A 15,719-nucleotide genomic window follows, 5' to 3' on the forward strand; every position below is an offset into this window, starting at 1 on the left:
ACACATTTTATTGTATGAGTTTCTTTCTCTGCTCTCTTGTCCAGTTGTTAAATACACATCCATGTCAATCTATGGAAAATAATGACTGATGATATTAAAACGATTCTTAAATAATCAGAACAGTATTTGGGAAGAATTTCTCTGAGTTTTTCAAATCCATTTTCCTTTGTGTTCTAAGATGGAAAAATATACAGTAGCATGATTGTCTTTCTAATGGGGTTACGGCTGACAAAAGGCAAGTTACTCTCAAAATTAAAATGATGGGGCTTTACCTGTGGAACTAAATGTTCAAGTTAGTTCACTGAGAGTAGCCCTGYTGGCTTCAGTAGGATTTTCAGCTTGTGGAAATGAATCTGCATCAAAGCAGAGTTGTATGTCACTTCAAAAAAATAACTGAGGTCTGTGTTGTATTTAAAGAAGTCCTAAGTAGGTGTGTCTGGCTATACCACTGATGCTGGTTGTTACCTACTGTCACTGTGGTGTTACTAGAGATGTTGTTCTGTGTGAGCTGCTTGAGCCCTATGTGGCTTATAAGTGTAGGTTAAAAAAAAAAAAGAAGTGCCATGATGATTGTTAAGATATATCCTGTTTTTGAAAAAATCATTCTTTGGGCACTGTTCCTGTAGAAACTTATTTTTGCCAGCAGTTTTATTTTTGCCTGCAAGATCACATTTTAAACTAAAAGATGGGAATACTTGAATTCTCTCTGAACGTTTAAAGGGGTTGTAAATAATGATTGTGATATAAAGAAACCTTGTGTCCCGTTGTTTTAATGGTGGATGATTCATCTCTGTCAGCTTGATAAATTAACTCAGCGTATAAATATCTATTCTTATGTAATTTTTATACTACTTTTATTTTTCCCCCTTTGCCCCATTTTCTCTCCTCAGATTCAGTAATTTTTTAGCATGACAAGGTATTCAGCCTTTTGCCAAAGTCAATACATCCAAGTCTATTGCTTAATCTTCTCCTTCCCCCTTTACCACAGAGTGGATCTAGGACACTGTTGTTTGCTCTGTCACAGCAAATTGTTGCCAGTATTGGCTATTACTCCAGAAGTGTCAGCCAACTCCAGGGGACTAAGTTTTGTTCGTATCCTCATGCACTGTAAGCCAGCTTTTACCTATCTTGAAGAATTAGCAAAGGGGAAAAAATGTCACTGTTCAAGTGCAAGGCATGGAATTGGCAGTAGCAAGTAACAACTTCCTGCTACTAAAAATATTTTGCTTTATTTCATTTTGCTAGCATTAGCAAGTCAGCAGTCTGTTCTGAAAAACAGGATTTTAAATGGCACATGAAAACTCTACTATTTGAAACAGTAACTGAAAAGTATTTTTTCCTGGTGCCCTAGGCTTCCTAATTATTACAAATTAAATTGAAACAGGTGTGTTCAGAGGCAGCTGAGCTAACATTGCCTTAGCCCAACTCTAATAACAATCTGTGACAAGTAGAGTTTTAACATTGTAGTGATGCTACATCATTTTGAGTTTTGCATCATTTTCTACTCTTGCTACAGTTGCTATTTGGAGGCTTTCTGAAGCACTAATGCGAGATGGTAATTCATTTTGGTGACAAGTGCAATGGGATGGGAAAATGACAGGCTCTTGGCAAGGTGACTTAACAATGTCAGAGAATAGCTTAAAACAATTGAAATAAAGATCATGGTGGGAATAGAAATTATTACCAAGTCAAACCCAGTTCTTTTGACTATTCTTTGCAATCTCAACAATTGTAAATACAGTGGATGCAGTTTTGTTTTGTTCTCTTTATATAAACTGGGAAACAATTATGAAAGTCTGTATTTTACCATATTCTTATAAAACAGTCAAGTCCTTAACTTGTCTGATTTCTTCAGTCTTCCTCAGCTTGCGAGTGGAACACCGGCTAATCAGGAGATACATCATGACATAAAATAGGTATATGCTGTAAAGGGATCCCAAGTCATCCAATGACCTTAAAACTCTTGAGAACCTTTTGGGAAGTTAGAAAGCTTCTAGATAATGTTTTCCTTCAGTCTGCAGATACTTACAGTGCGGATAGTATGACTTTCCTAGCGCATTTGCTGAGGATGGTGTGGTTCCATATCCTAGCCGGTGCCTAGCTCAGGTTGGACAAACAGATTGAGGCTTAGCCCAGAAAAAGTTGGACTGCTGGTTGGTATTGAAAAGCAGCCAGAAGCAATATTAGTCCTTGAAGACAGTGGTTCTGCTGTTAAATCTCTAGTCAGATGAAAACTTTAATAGCCAAAGTTAGCCTAGCTGGTTGATAGCATATGACAGAAGTAATCCAGATAGGTTTTTGACTTTCTGGGCTTTCCTTTTTGACCTGGACCTCTTTCACTGCACTTAAAAATTATTTTTAAATTGATACTGGAGCACAGTGCAGTGGTTCATTTGCCCAAAAGGGCATCTCAGCAAAGCTTATGGCACTACTTTTCTGGGATCTACCTGTTGATTTTTGGGCGGAGTTTGAAGTACTTCATAAAATGTTTAATGATTAAAAACAGTTCCCGTTTGAATAGCTAGTTGCATATTGCTGAGATGGAGTTACAATATGAAGTGCTAGGGCATACAGAACCCTAAGCTGGTGTGTCTTATCAATTATATGTAGATTTAGATAAGGAGAATGTAGGGGCGTTTACATCTGAAAATGTTAGGGAGATACAAGCCAAGTACTTTGAGGAGGACCAAACTCAGGGCCCAGTCTCTTTTTTCTTTACATGAGCTTTCTCCTTTTTCTTTTTTTCAGAGTGAAAGAGAAAATCATGATTAAAGATACRCTCCTGTACATCATTTTAAAGAATAAAATGCAAATTTCAGTTCCAAGTGTGCATCTATATCACCTGAGCTACTGAAGATACAACATTAACTGGAAAGAAGAAGGCTCTGTGCTGATCTGGAGAAGGCAGAAGCAATTAGTTGGCATACTATTTATGTTCTTAGTAATTCTTCTAAGACCTTTGTTATTATTTTTCAAACCTAGAATAGAGTTTGGCATTTAAATACAGACTTTAATACCACTTAAAAATATAGCTGAAGTAATTGAGTGAGTAAAACCATTCAGACTGACGTTACTTTGTTGAAGCTTGGTACTGTTTGGGGGAAAAACATAATTCAGTGAGCAAAAGAAAACAAGTTTAATTTAAACTTTAACTCTCTTGGGCTCAGTAAGTGTGTTCTGTACTGCTTCAGAAACAAAGCACTAGTGTGTGGACTGTTTTTGGTTTTTAATCTTCTGACATTACACATTTGTATTTCAGACATTTGAAATTAGTGACTAGATCAGTGCTGTGAACTCGGGTGCTTTCTATGTAATTTATGTGGTAGTACAGACATGTAGAGCCAGAGAGCAAATGTGAATAGGGCAGAAATCAGCTAATCAATATGGGAAGCCAAAAATCATTGGTAACATAATTTTGACATTAAAGTAAGAAGTTCTCTACTTAAATTAATCTCTTCTCCTGTTAAATCTTTACACTCTAGTTTTTTTAGTAAATCATCTTTAAAGCCATTTAACAAGTCTCTACAGATGAAGTGAGCCAAGTGGGTGAATGTAACTTGTATTTATAAAGATGAGATCCAGATGGCAAAATATGGAAATGGGAACCTAGTGGAGTATGTTAGAATGAAATTTGTTAAGACATAGATGGAGGAAAGCATTAGGAGTTTACTTTCCAGTTGATGCATATTCTAAGACAGTCAAGAAGTTTATTTGGGAGATCTTCAAAGAAAAACCTTTTCTGTGACTTTTTCAACTTGAGTCAGCCTTCATTTGTGATACAGCTGGTTAAAGGTGCTTCAGAGAAAGGAAATAACACAAGTGCCAATTCATGCAGTTTCCTACCTTTTTTTTTTTTTTTCTCCATTGGGCATACGCAATATCACTACTCAGAAGAAACGGCTGTCCATTCTATTTTCAATATCAGATTGCCTGCTCAAATGTTTCCTTATATGCTGCCATGGGACTTTACTACATCCTGTTCGTGTTCTTACTTGCAGACTGATCAGTAGCACTCGCCCAGAATGTGCGAGACAATTGCTTTTCCTGTATGAAGCTGTGAGTGAGAATATTTGTCTTTGCAAATGAGAGTCAGAAGAAAAAGGCAGTGGTACCTCTACCCCCATTTTGTACTTCAGTGCTTAGAGTGTTAGCTTAAGACATGAGACACCTGGATTTAATTCCTCTGCCCATCTGAGCATGTTCACTGGTGTTCCAGGCCTTGCTCCATTACTTAAATAGTCAATTTATCAAATGTCTTTTAACTATAGACCATATAATCATTTGCTAGAGCAGAGATGGTATTCCAGATTTAACCTTGCTTAGGTGAGTACCTGGGAAAGAGTTAAGTTTGTTCTCTATCTCTCTCTTAATGATTATTTAATTATTACAGTTGGAGTAGAGAAGACAGAGCAGCTCCTCCTGCATCAGTCTGCTGATTGCTGGTTAGAGTAATCTGAGAATGTGGGATACTGACTTGCCTCCTCTCAGGCAGAGGAGGAAAATGAGTTTATGTTCCCTATGTCTCGGGTGAGTACTGTGTTCACTGAATGTTTGGTAAAAAAAAAAAAAAAAAAAAAAAGTGCCAATGGTGTGGATCTAGTAAGGCCTCTTATTCCCTAGGCACAGCCTGGCTCTGTTAGGTTACCTGCTGTGATTGAGATGGCTTTTGTGAGTTTGATTTGAAGTACAGAAATCTCCACTCGTTTTATTAAGCGTGTGAGGGCTGTAGATGCTGCTTTGGTGATGAAAACAGCACCTGAAATCTTGTGTGGGTTTATTGTGTAATAAACTCCTTGATATTTATTAATTTTTTTTTTCAAAAAATGCCTGTATAATGACCATTAAACATTATTCTTTGATCGTGTGACATTCTTTGATCAGGGACAAGGAAGTTAGATTCCTGAGAATAAAGCCTATGAGATTTTGTAAACTGAGCCTTAAAMCATAGTGAAGACAGTCAAAAGAGGTCACAGAGAGTATGCTTCTGACTTTTCCACTACTTTATGTGGTTGGTATTTTGTGATTCAAGGATATGATGCGTAGGGTTCTTTAAAGTGCTTATTGCTTTAAATTAAATACAGTACTGAGGAGTAATAATCTAATACTCTGATGCACAGAATAAAACCACAGAAGAATTAATTGTTTGCTTGTGCGCTCTGCGTAGGTGAAGGAGTTTGTTAGAACATGTACTGGTAGACATAAAGCACATCAGACTGTAGTTTGAATACACAAGCGATCAAGAGATATAACTATCATGTATACAGTAGAGAATTAATAGAATGACTTCTGCTGGTTCTTGGCCTTTGAAGTATGCAGAACTACAAAACAGTAAATCAAACTGCAAGACTTACCTATGGTAATAGTTGATCTTGGTGTAAAGAAATCCTCTCTAGGGCGCATTTCAGCCAAATACTGATGCTCAAGCGTGTGACCAACTCCTACTGACTTAGATCCCATAGTTCCCACTGATGGATCTATGTAGAAAGTCTGGCTTCAAAGTTGGAGTTTGTTTTATTTTAGTTTGAAGGGTTTGGGGTGAAATTCCTAATGTAGCCAAGGTCTTTCGGGGGGCAGCCAAAATAATTATGAACCCTGGTCACAGTAGTATGCCAAAAATGCAAAAATGGTGATTTAATACTTCCAGAGTAATAAGAATTGTTGAATGTTCTACCATCCTTCCCTTTTCATGGCTGTGATTTGTAATTGATAATCTTTAGCCTCGTTAAGATATGCCTGTATCTGACGAAAGTTGCTCTTTTATGTTTAGTTTTTCATGAAGTTTTAGTTAAAATCATCTGCTAGTTAATGTGATACGCCATTCTAGCAGCAAACTTCATTTATACTTAAAACAAAATGGAGCTTCCCTTCTTTCTGTTTGCATTGCAGAAATATTAATGAATAATTGGTAACTTTCTGACCAAGAACTATTGCATTGCCCTCAGTAGAACTTTTCCAGATATGCAGTCATTCAAATCAGGCCTCTAATGTTCAGATTTTGGGTGGTCCCATTTGACTTAAGCCTTGACCTTCCACCTTTCAGAGAAATTAATGTTTTTCAGTGTTTCTTCTGAACAAGTTACGGTCTAAATCAGCTGAATAAATGCCCAATGAGGATCTCATGTGTTTGAAAATGGGAAGAATCCTTTCTTTGTTATGCATTAGGGTATTTTCCAGTCAGTAGGATTTACGGGTGCCTCTCTGTCACTTTTCCTTCCCCCCCGCCTGGTTTGGGAAGGGAGAGGAAGGTTGTTTAGAAGTAGATTCCCTCTGCTATTAAGCAGTCAGTCTGTGGAAAAACTTAGGATCCCCTGACACAATTTACACTTAGGAACCATGCTAATTTTGTTTTGTAGGAAGAGGTTTTTGTATTTTTATTATTGTCACCTGCAGCAGGTACAAAGGTGATGTGGAGTACTGTGTGCTCATTTAAAATAATTTCCTCAGTAATGTACCGGATCAAAAATGAAGGATGGTGCTGCATGTATTTTTAATAGTATGTTGACATATTTTTTGGAAACAGTGTAGTCCCTGCTTCATTTGTATTTATAATTTAGCATGACTCATAACCAGAAGTCAGAACTGTCCTGATGAAAAGAGAAGACTGTGATACTAAGATTACAAGAGCCAAGGCAGATTTTGTATATCGAAAGCTGACAAAAAAGACAATTTGCAGAAGTTTCAGTAAGTGCATCATTAAATCATCCTTGGCTCCTTTTCAAATTTTTTTTTTTTAAATGATGCTTCTCTAAGCAAAAATATAAACATCTGAAACACTGAAGGTGACTTTCTTGGAAGAACTATTTTTTTCCCCACTAAGGAAATATATTTTTTTCTGAAGATGTCCAACTGATTAATGCCAGACCACATGGAATTATTAAATGAAATCCTCAAGATGTTCTATTGTTTTTATAGCACAATTCAGTCGCCAGTTTTTTTCTGTATGTGGAAATATTTGGCAGCTTTGTTGACCAGATAGGCAATGGTATGTGAATTTTGCATTTTGTATAAGGGCCCTTGTTTCACATTGAAAATTTAGGGGTTAAATGTTCAGTTAAAAGAGTGACTAAGTGAGTGCCTTCATAATTTCTGTGGAGTGTCATGAGAAATAAGAGTCTTTCATCATCCTCCACTCTACAAGAACTGGACAGGCATGTTGCTTTTCTTAAAAGCATTTTCAGACACAGCAAGCTCTCAAGTTTGGAATTATCTGTGGTCCTGCTGGCCTCAAGAACTCGCTGTGTTGCCAATATGGAGATTAGGTATGCTCTCCCTGAATTATAAGAAAGTTCCATCTTCTTAGCGGAACCCCTTACTACATTTGGCACAAGCAGTATTGAGAAACATACGTATTGTATAAATTCCCTTTTTGAAGCACTACCAGTACTTTGGTTAAGCCACTGTAAAACTACTGGTATGCATTTGTTCATAGTTTGGAAAATACTGTTTTCATTACAGTAAACCAATATAAACATCAGCAATATTCCTATGAAATAAATTAGTTCTCATGTGAAATGTATGGTAAGTAAATTTGTTGCGTAGCTGAATACAGTATTATTTAATGGAACTTGATTTGGTGCCAACCAAACATATGGATCTTTAAATGCATTCCCCTTGTGGCTGTGTTGAAATCATCCACCAATAACATGTGCTGAATTACATTCCAGACTTGCAGGCTGGCTGCCTTTATTGTACGAAGTTTTGAAATAAAACAAATAGTGTTGGTGGAAAAAAATTAATCAAAATAATTTTTCAGTGCAACAGTTTCTGTTTTGTTAAAATTATTTTTCAAAGAATTTTTATTTGACTAAAGTTTTTCTTCCCTCCTCTCTCCCCTTCCGCCTGGAAAAGAGTTTTATCTTCAAAAACCACAGATGCTTTTTTGTTCCTTTGAGGTTTTTGTCTCCATTTCTCTCTTCTACTTCTTTCCTTTTTTTTCATTTTACCAGTGAAATTGATAAAAGAAAGGGAGAATGGGGAGATAAAGAGAAGGCAGGGAAGGACTGGGAAATACTTTTCCTGCCTTTTTCCAGTATTAAAATTTACTACTCTGGGGTTAAATAATATTTCTGAAAAATTAATTTTTCAGAAATGCTGTCCATTTTTTTCATTTAGTTATGACAATCTATGTTCTTTGGCAGGAGGCAATGTTGGGCAAATTGCTTCAGCCATTGTATTTTTAGCTACAGAATTTTAATGGAATAATGTAATAGGTTACATTACACATGCAGCAGAAATAATAACATAGGTCTGTGTCTTCCAAGCACTGCTTATATTTACTGTTGTGTATAGCTGTATTTGAAATCAGTGTCACTCACTTGTAGTGAAACAGGCAAGTGTCAGAAAATTTAACATGGTATTCCTCTGTATCAATCTGCTTTAAAGTGGGCTTTAAAAATGACTATACTGTAATTATCTTAAGTCATTTAAATTTAATTTATCTTGCTGCAATTTTTTAAAAACTTTCTCTTCATACTTAATCAAATATTAATGTTTGAAGTATTGCTAAGAATGATGGGCCTCATTTTACTCTGTCARATTCCCTCCAGTGCTATAACCACAAGTGAATATGTTATAATGATTTACATATATAACATCTGTGTGTGCTAATGTCTCTTGTAGACAGAATTGTGTTTTGGCTTACAAAGATAATTAAATGGCACAATTTATGTCCCCAAATTCTTGCCCAACATCATATTCAGAATTTTGAATGAGATTAACTTCTGATTGGCTGGCCGAATTTGGTAAGATTGTGGCACACAAAACTTACTAACATTCAAAAATAGCTTAACATCCAGATCCAGGCACTGGTTTGAGACCACCTTGGAAGAACTTGGCTTTCGAGCGCAGCAGGAAAATAAAAAGTTCTTTCAATAAATATTAGGAGGACCTGTTAATGCTATACAGAGTAGAACAGAGTTATCTGTGCCAGTTCCTTCTGTAAATTGGTGTAGCTCCATTGGGACCAGTAGAACCATGCCAATATACATCAGCTGAGGACCTGACATTAGTGGAGTTACTATGGATTGGACCCTGTGCCAGCTGATTCTCCTGGATAGTACATCAAGTAGCAGAGGATGTTGAAGAGTCAATTCAGCAATGTAATTTTAAGCCTTGAGAAAATGTAGGTGAAATGGTAGCAAGCTGCTGACAGCTTGGGAGGAGTGACCTGTGTTGCAATTAATACAGCAACCAATGCAAACTAAAAGATGTTCTTATTCTCTTATAAACAAAATTAGGGGCTAATTATAGAACCCCTGATGTAACAGGAACATCCTGACCCACCACTATTGTCATATTCATAGTTGTAAGTCTGGTAAATTAAAAGGTCTGTTTTCCTTGCTTTCTGCATACAAATTCCATTTCATAATATTTTGAGCTATTTCAGGGAGGTTACTGCAGTCCTTACATGATTAAACTTACTCAGGCATCGATTTCTTGACTGGTAACCCAGGGACTGTCTATAATAGTATTGCTTCATTTAGTTATTTCTCTTGAAAATTTCTTAATTTAAGGTAAGGTGTGGTCTAGAGAACCTCAAGTACCCAGTAGGGCTCTATGCAGCTAAAACAATCTCCTGTGTATTTTGTTAAAATCTGGGGGGAATGAGGAGAAGCAGCAGTCTGTGGGCATTTGAGTCTTGGATGTCGTATTTTTACAGTGCAATATGGAGCAGTACTTAGGTAGCACATACTGTTTATTTACGAAAACAATGTGCTCTGTGGGGCACCATCCAGAGCAGTAACAAGAACAGAGAAATCATGCTGCAGGAAGCCTGTGCAGGGGTGAGAAAACACAAATGCACTGGCAGAAAGCCCTGTTGTGGAGGAGTTTGAAGCCACTTTGTAGGTCGTGCACTCCAGGTGATGATGCAGCGCAGCAGCGTGGTTACTTCTGACCCCTGTAGCACCAGCAGGCAGTATCTACAGTATGTATTTCTCTGTGTGGTTCAGTGACTTCACTGTGTAGATCCAAGCTCACTCGTTGCTGACACACAAATTCTGCGTACATCTTGACAGATTAGTGCACTTTGTCTGCAAGCTTTTACTGAGGCCTGTGTTTCTAAGTCGTTTCTACATGTCTCAAGCTGTCTCCACATGTCTCAAGCCGTCTCTCTAATTGACAACTGACCTGTTCCAAGGCAAAATCAAACTTTTTGTGTAGTCTTATGTTAGAGATCATTTAAGCTGATTTGGTTGACTTTGCTCTGTTGTGGATTTGGGATGCTCACCCTGAGCTGTTTGGTCTTATTTGGGAAGAGATGTCTAGTCCATTTCTGAAATTGTTTTCAGATCAGAGCCCAGCTCCTCTCCATCCATGTCCGCTTGGTGAGAAAGGGGGATTCGTCTCTCAGTAGAAGTGTAGAAGTAGGAGAAGCCTAGTGATCAATTAATGTTTATTGTGCGCTAGTGTATTTGGCATGTGGATGGCTAAGGTATCACATCTCAAGTCAGCATCAGATTAATGTGAATCTGTCAGTAGGCTGCTGGTATGGTTGAGTGTGAGTAGGTAATGATCTTGCCTGTTCAGTCAGTAATAAGCTGGGTTTAACTTGCACAAGCCAATGTGGAAATATAATTATCTGGGTTTCAAATCCATTTGGATCCAGAGTTGCAACCAGAGGTGTACTGAGTGAGATAATATTRTACTTGGGAAACATGGCCTCGGAGGATTTAATCTCTTTGGAAGAAAAATGGCAATATCCTTGGTTTCATATCATTAATGAACTTGCAGTACTTTTTTTTTTTTTTTTTGTGAGAATCAACAGCAGTAAATGAAACTGTGAGCCAGATGATAGTGTTTGAACTGACAGCCAGTATGTGGGAAGCAGATATCACAGGGATAAACTTGATGCAATTTGATGAGACATGGCTGGAGAGGGTGAAGGGAAACAGCACAGTCTGTGCATAAGCAGCAGAGGAAAGATCCTGGGGCCTGTAACCTAAGTCCAGTGAAGACTTAATATTTATAGGTGCCAAAGGGGGAGCAGAAGATGTCAGGAGCCTTTGAGAGGGGCAGAAGGTAATGGTATTTTCCTCCAGCACCACTTGGAGGTAAGCCTGTTTTTATGAAAGAATCAGCAATACCTTATTTTATGCACATTGCAAATTTTAAATGCTGTATCAGCTGATCCCTCTGTCAAATACAAAACCTACTCTGAAGCTTTTCAAAGCATCATAATCTTTTAAATTATAAGTCAGTGTTTTTGCACTGTATTGAGATTACCATAAACCCCAAGCCTTTATGATAAGCTACTGCAGAAATGGCTAGAGGCCAATATTTTTTGCTAATAATCTCAGAAGAAATTTCTAATTCTTCCCCAAAAGATTGGAAAATTGTTTCCTAAATTCTGTTCAAACCAGTGTAGATTATTCTGGCAGTAATCTATTTGGTTGTATAGGGAACAATTCTTTAGGTAAAGGTTAGAATATTGCTAGTTAAAAGACACTTGAAATTATATTAGTTTAGCATAACAAAGTAAAACAAATGTCACACTGAAAAAGAGAATTTGTTCTCTCTAGTTTCTCTATCCTGAATAAAATGTGGAAAATAAACCTATTGCATAATGGGATAAGTGCAGTGTTACAAATTTACCGTTTTGTTGTGAGTTTCATGATTTTTTCATGTATTTCTTAAAGCTGTAGCTCCTATACAGTCATGTGAGAGTTTTTTGGCGTATTTTATAAAACAAGTTTTTAGTCCATATGGTTGCAAGAAAAGTTTGAAAATGTGCTCTAAAAACTCTAGAAGTACAGATTTAAAAAAAMCACCCAAACTCTGAACATTTTTCAGTAAAAATAAAGTGATCTTTAAGTTGGTCTCAAGATTTGGGGGCAATTAGGAATATCTGGTTCAATTTCTTTAAGCAGATGAGATAGACAATGCTGGAATTATATACTGCATATTCAAAGTCCTTTCTTTTTTTTTTTTTAATAAACCTGAAGTGGCCCAGGTTCCAGTACTCTATATCAAGCAAGGTTCTGTTGCTGAGTGGTCCCACTGACTTTAGTGGGCCTGCTACAGATAAAGGTATTGGGTGAGGATATTGGCATCTGCCAATAGTAGCAAGAGGGGTAACAGTAAAATTTAAAGCATGACAAAAAAGTTAAAGTTAATATTGTCCATCCTCTTTATATTTGAGTGCTGAGTTTCACCACTAGCTTCAAAATAGATTATCCAACCTCAGCATAAAAGTAGCATGACCAGATGGACCCAAAATTCGGATTAAGCTGATGAGACTTCATGCATGAGAAACTCTTACTGATGTACTTGGAAAATGTTTGGGCCAAATGCCCTATCTTTATGCAGAAAGAATTAGAAGCCAGGTTTGATTAGCATTTACATAAGTATTTTAGATGTGCTGGAGTGTGAAGCTGGAAGGAGTTTGGTGTCATCATACAAGTAGACAAACAAGGGGTTTAGAGAAAGAACTGAGAAGAGAAGGAAGGATTCTAGTAGCACTTTAAAGACTTTTTGGAGCTAGACTCGTAACAAGCATCAGTTACTCTGTGCTTTTGTGATACTCGGGTATTACAAACCTGCTGTAAACAGAAAGTTCAGCATTTACTAGCATGATGCCCTGCAGGTGGAATTAATAGGGAATACAGCACCTGATTTTTCAGCTTCTTTTTGTATTTTTGTTTGCAAGAGTAAAAAGCACTTTTGGGGCACTATGAAGGATCATTTCTTCTGTTCCTGCTATGCTGTTGTTTAACCTGTTATTGATCAATTCACTACATGACTTCACTGCCATGTATTTAGAAAAAAAAGAACTTTACAGACATGTAACCTGAAACACTTTCCTTGCAAGTAAACTAATTCTTTCTTATTCTGTTTCAAGTGAACCTGGAAATCATCTGATCACTATCCTCTTTATAATATATTTTTGCATATTGGGAGACTGTTGCCATTTATCCCTTACTGTTCTGTTTCTAGATAATATTAAGTTCTTCAGTCTTTCCTCATATGTCATGTTTTGTAGATCTGTAACAATTTTATTGTTCTTCTGTGGCTTTACTCCTCCTAAAATGTGATGGTCAAGTTGGGCAGAGTATTCTAGATGAGGCCTTGCCATTGCAAAATTGCACAGAATAACTGCTGCCTGTCTCTTAGGAATGATGCTCAAATTTTTAACACAGACCGAAAAGACCTTTGCTGTCTTGCAGTGCAATAATTTTAAGGTGTGTTTGGTTTGTCATCCGCTTTAACCCCAGACCTTTCTAAATTAACCTACATTTTGTGTTTAGACAGAACATGACAAAAAAGTTTCTTTTTTTTTTTTTTTAATTGAACTGGCTTAAAAAATAAGCAAATTCGGTTTAACTCTCTTTGTAAAAAATGGGGGCATAGAGAATTAGTTTTTGGGTGGAGAACTTTTATTTCTAGTTTCATCCCAAAGCAAAGTTTTATGGCCAAGTTATAAACCCCTGAAAATTGCAGTTCATAATGGAAACATTGGCAGACCCTGAACGGCGCTGCTGTARAGTAGTATGAAGCTTTAAGTTTTTCCACTTTTAGACCTGGAATAAAACTAAATTACAACAGTTTCCGTACAGGCATTTAATTTTCCCCCCAGTAATTTTTGCTGGATCCATCCACAGTGTTTCCTGACTTCCTATGTTGCCATTGGACTTTTTCCTATTGACTAGGCAGTTAGTTTCATTCAGTCGATAGATTTACCAATGGAGATACTCAAACGAAGTGTTGTTTACTGGGGCAGAGGGTGTTAGGAAATGTAATGCTGGCTTGAGAAAAGTTACAGTGTTGCTGTATGGAAGAAATTTACAGAAGATGGGGCTGGAACGCACATTATGGGACTCACAAAACATGGGAAATGATAAGGGACTGTACAGTGTTGTTCTGCAGAATGTAAATTTTCTTCCAGGCTCCATCCAAACCCACTGACAAAGCGGATGCAAGAGCACTCTAAGAAGAGAATGTAAAGATTGTTTTCCTTTCCCAAGGCAGGAAAAACAGAGCAGTAATGTAATTTTTTCATAGCATTGCAATATGCTAGGATATTCCAACCAGGAGCAATTTTATCTGAAAGTGGATGTGAAAGCAAAAGGCAGAATGGAAGTCAGCAAGTGGACAGGGCTTTTTTCTGAAATTATTCCTGGAGTCGTTTCTTGCACTGGCACAGGCTGCAGGAAGCCAAAGATCAACATGTGGGTTATTCATAGCCATTCTGTAAATGGCTTCAGTGCAAATGATCTGTTTAGCTGCTTCACTCCCTAGGGCAAGAGTTGCATTGCCACTCATTCTTATTTGGCCCTCATGGTGTTCCTCTTAAAGACTGTGGAACGAAATCGAGAGAGTATCCTGCCTTTGTCTTCTGGGTCCCTCCTTGAAGATGAAAATCTTTATTATTGTTGTTAGCGTATCCCCACACATCTGTGTTGATTCCTGGTCTGAATAACAGAGGGCTATGATATATTCCTAATATGTTTTGTACTTAACTGCCTTGTCCAAACAATCTTGTCTGCAGCCCTGTGACARCTCCCCAGGCTGTCAAGACAGCTGGGATTTTGGCATACTGATGTGCTCACTGGCCAGCAGGTGAATTTTCTCGGACTGTAATGGGAATGATTCTAGCACAAGATATGGGAGACAGGTGCCTAAAAATTAGACTTTGGGCCATAAACAAAAGTGATGTGTACATCCCCTAAATGACTGAGTATCATTTCTGAGTACTGAATTAACCTAGCTTGGATTAACATTCCCACTGAAAGCTTTATCCATGTCCACACTGTTCCTGTATTTGCTCTTGCCTGGAAGTAGAGACAAAGCCTTAAGTCCTTTGTAGCAAAAAGCTCAACTGTTCTTTTCCAGTCAACTGGAAAGCTTTATATGTCTTTCCAGGGGAACTATGGTAATGACAGTGAGCAGCTAGGAAACCTGGTAATTCTGCTTTTCCTCATTGCAAAATAAGTGGATTTCAGCATAAAACATCTCCAAACCAGACCCATCTAAAAGGAGTTCAGACTTAGACAGTAGGCAAAAAACTCTTCCAGATGTTGCTGAAGTTTTTAGTTGTCATTTGCCAGGAGTTATGGTACCTCTAGCTCTTACCGGATGGAAGCATGTGAAATCTCCGTAATCCGCTGTAGGCAAAGTTAGTTTACAGCTTTCACTGATGAGCTATTCCAATTGACATTGCCTGTAGCAGGTTAATTCATGTAGCTGTATCTGGCATATTGTGTCTAGTGTAGAGACCTTGGTGAAGATAGTGATAAACTGGAGTGAGCCCAGAGGAAAGCCACCAAGATGGTTAGGAAGCTAGACATATGCCATGTGAGGAGCTGCTGAGGGAACTGGATTTACTTAGCCTGGAAGAGGCTAAGGACAGATGGGGGAGCCAGTTGCTGTCTTCCACTATCCAAAGGGAGGTTATAGAGAAGATGGAATGAGACTCTCCTAACAAGAGCACTGCAAAAAGACAAGAAGTGATGATCACAAGTTGCAACAAGGGAAATTTTTTTGGACATGAGGAAAATATTCTTCATCATGAGAGCAGCTAAGCACTAGAAAAAGTCCATCTGTGGAGTTTTTCAAACCTCAACTGGGTAAGATCTCAAACAACCTGATCTAACTTTGAAGGTGGCACTGCTTTGAGGGGGTTAGACCAGGTGATCTCATGAGGTCTCTTTCAACCTAAATTTTTCTATGAATCTAAATTCATTTTTCCAGAATTACAATCTACATGTAAAAAAAAAAAAAAA

General features: G+C 37.6%; 2 long non-coding RNA genes across 3 annotated transcripts in view; both read left to right on the forward strand.

Annotated features, from left to right (window-relative positions):
* The first annotated feature begins 581 nt into the window (after positions 1-581).
* LOC112977004 lies at positions 582-3,451 on the forward strand. Its single transcript, XR_003257252.1, has 3 exons — positions 582-1,092; positions 1,856-1,916; positions 2,749-3,451. It is a non-coding gene; the product is annotated as an uncharacterized LOC112977004 (long non-coding RNA).
* Positions 3,452-14,360: 10,909 nt separating this feature from the next.
* Positions 14,361-15,719, forward strand: part of LOC112977021 — a 26,227-nt gene continuing 24,868 nt past the window's right edge. For both annotated transcript variants that reach the window (XR_003257262.1, XR_003257263.1), the window contains exon 1: positions 14,361-15,563. This is a non-coding gene — a long non-coding RNA (uncharacterized LOC112977021). The remainder of the gene's footprint in view (positions 15,564-15,719) is intronic.

The sequence above is a fragment of the Apteryx rowi genome, unplaced genomic scaffold, assembly GCF_003343035.1.
Source record: "Apteryx rowi isolate R43461 unplaced genomic scaffold, aptRow1 scaffold_79, whole genome shotgun sequence".
Taxonomy (NCBI): Eukaryota; Metazoa; Chordata; class Aves; order Apterygiformes; family Apterygidae; genus Apteryx; species Apteryx rowi.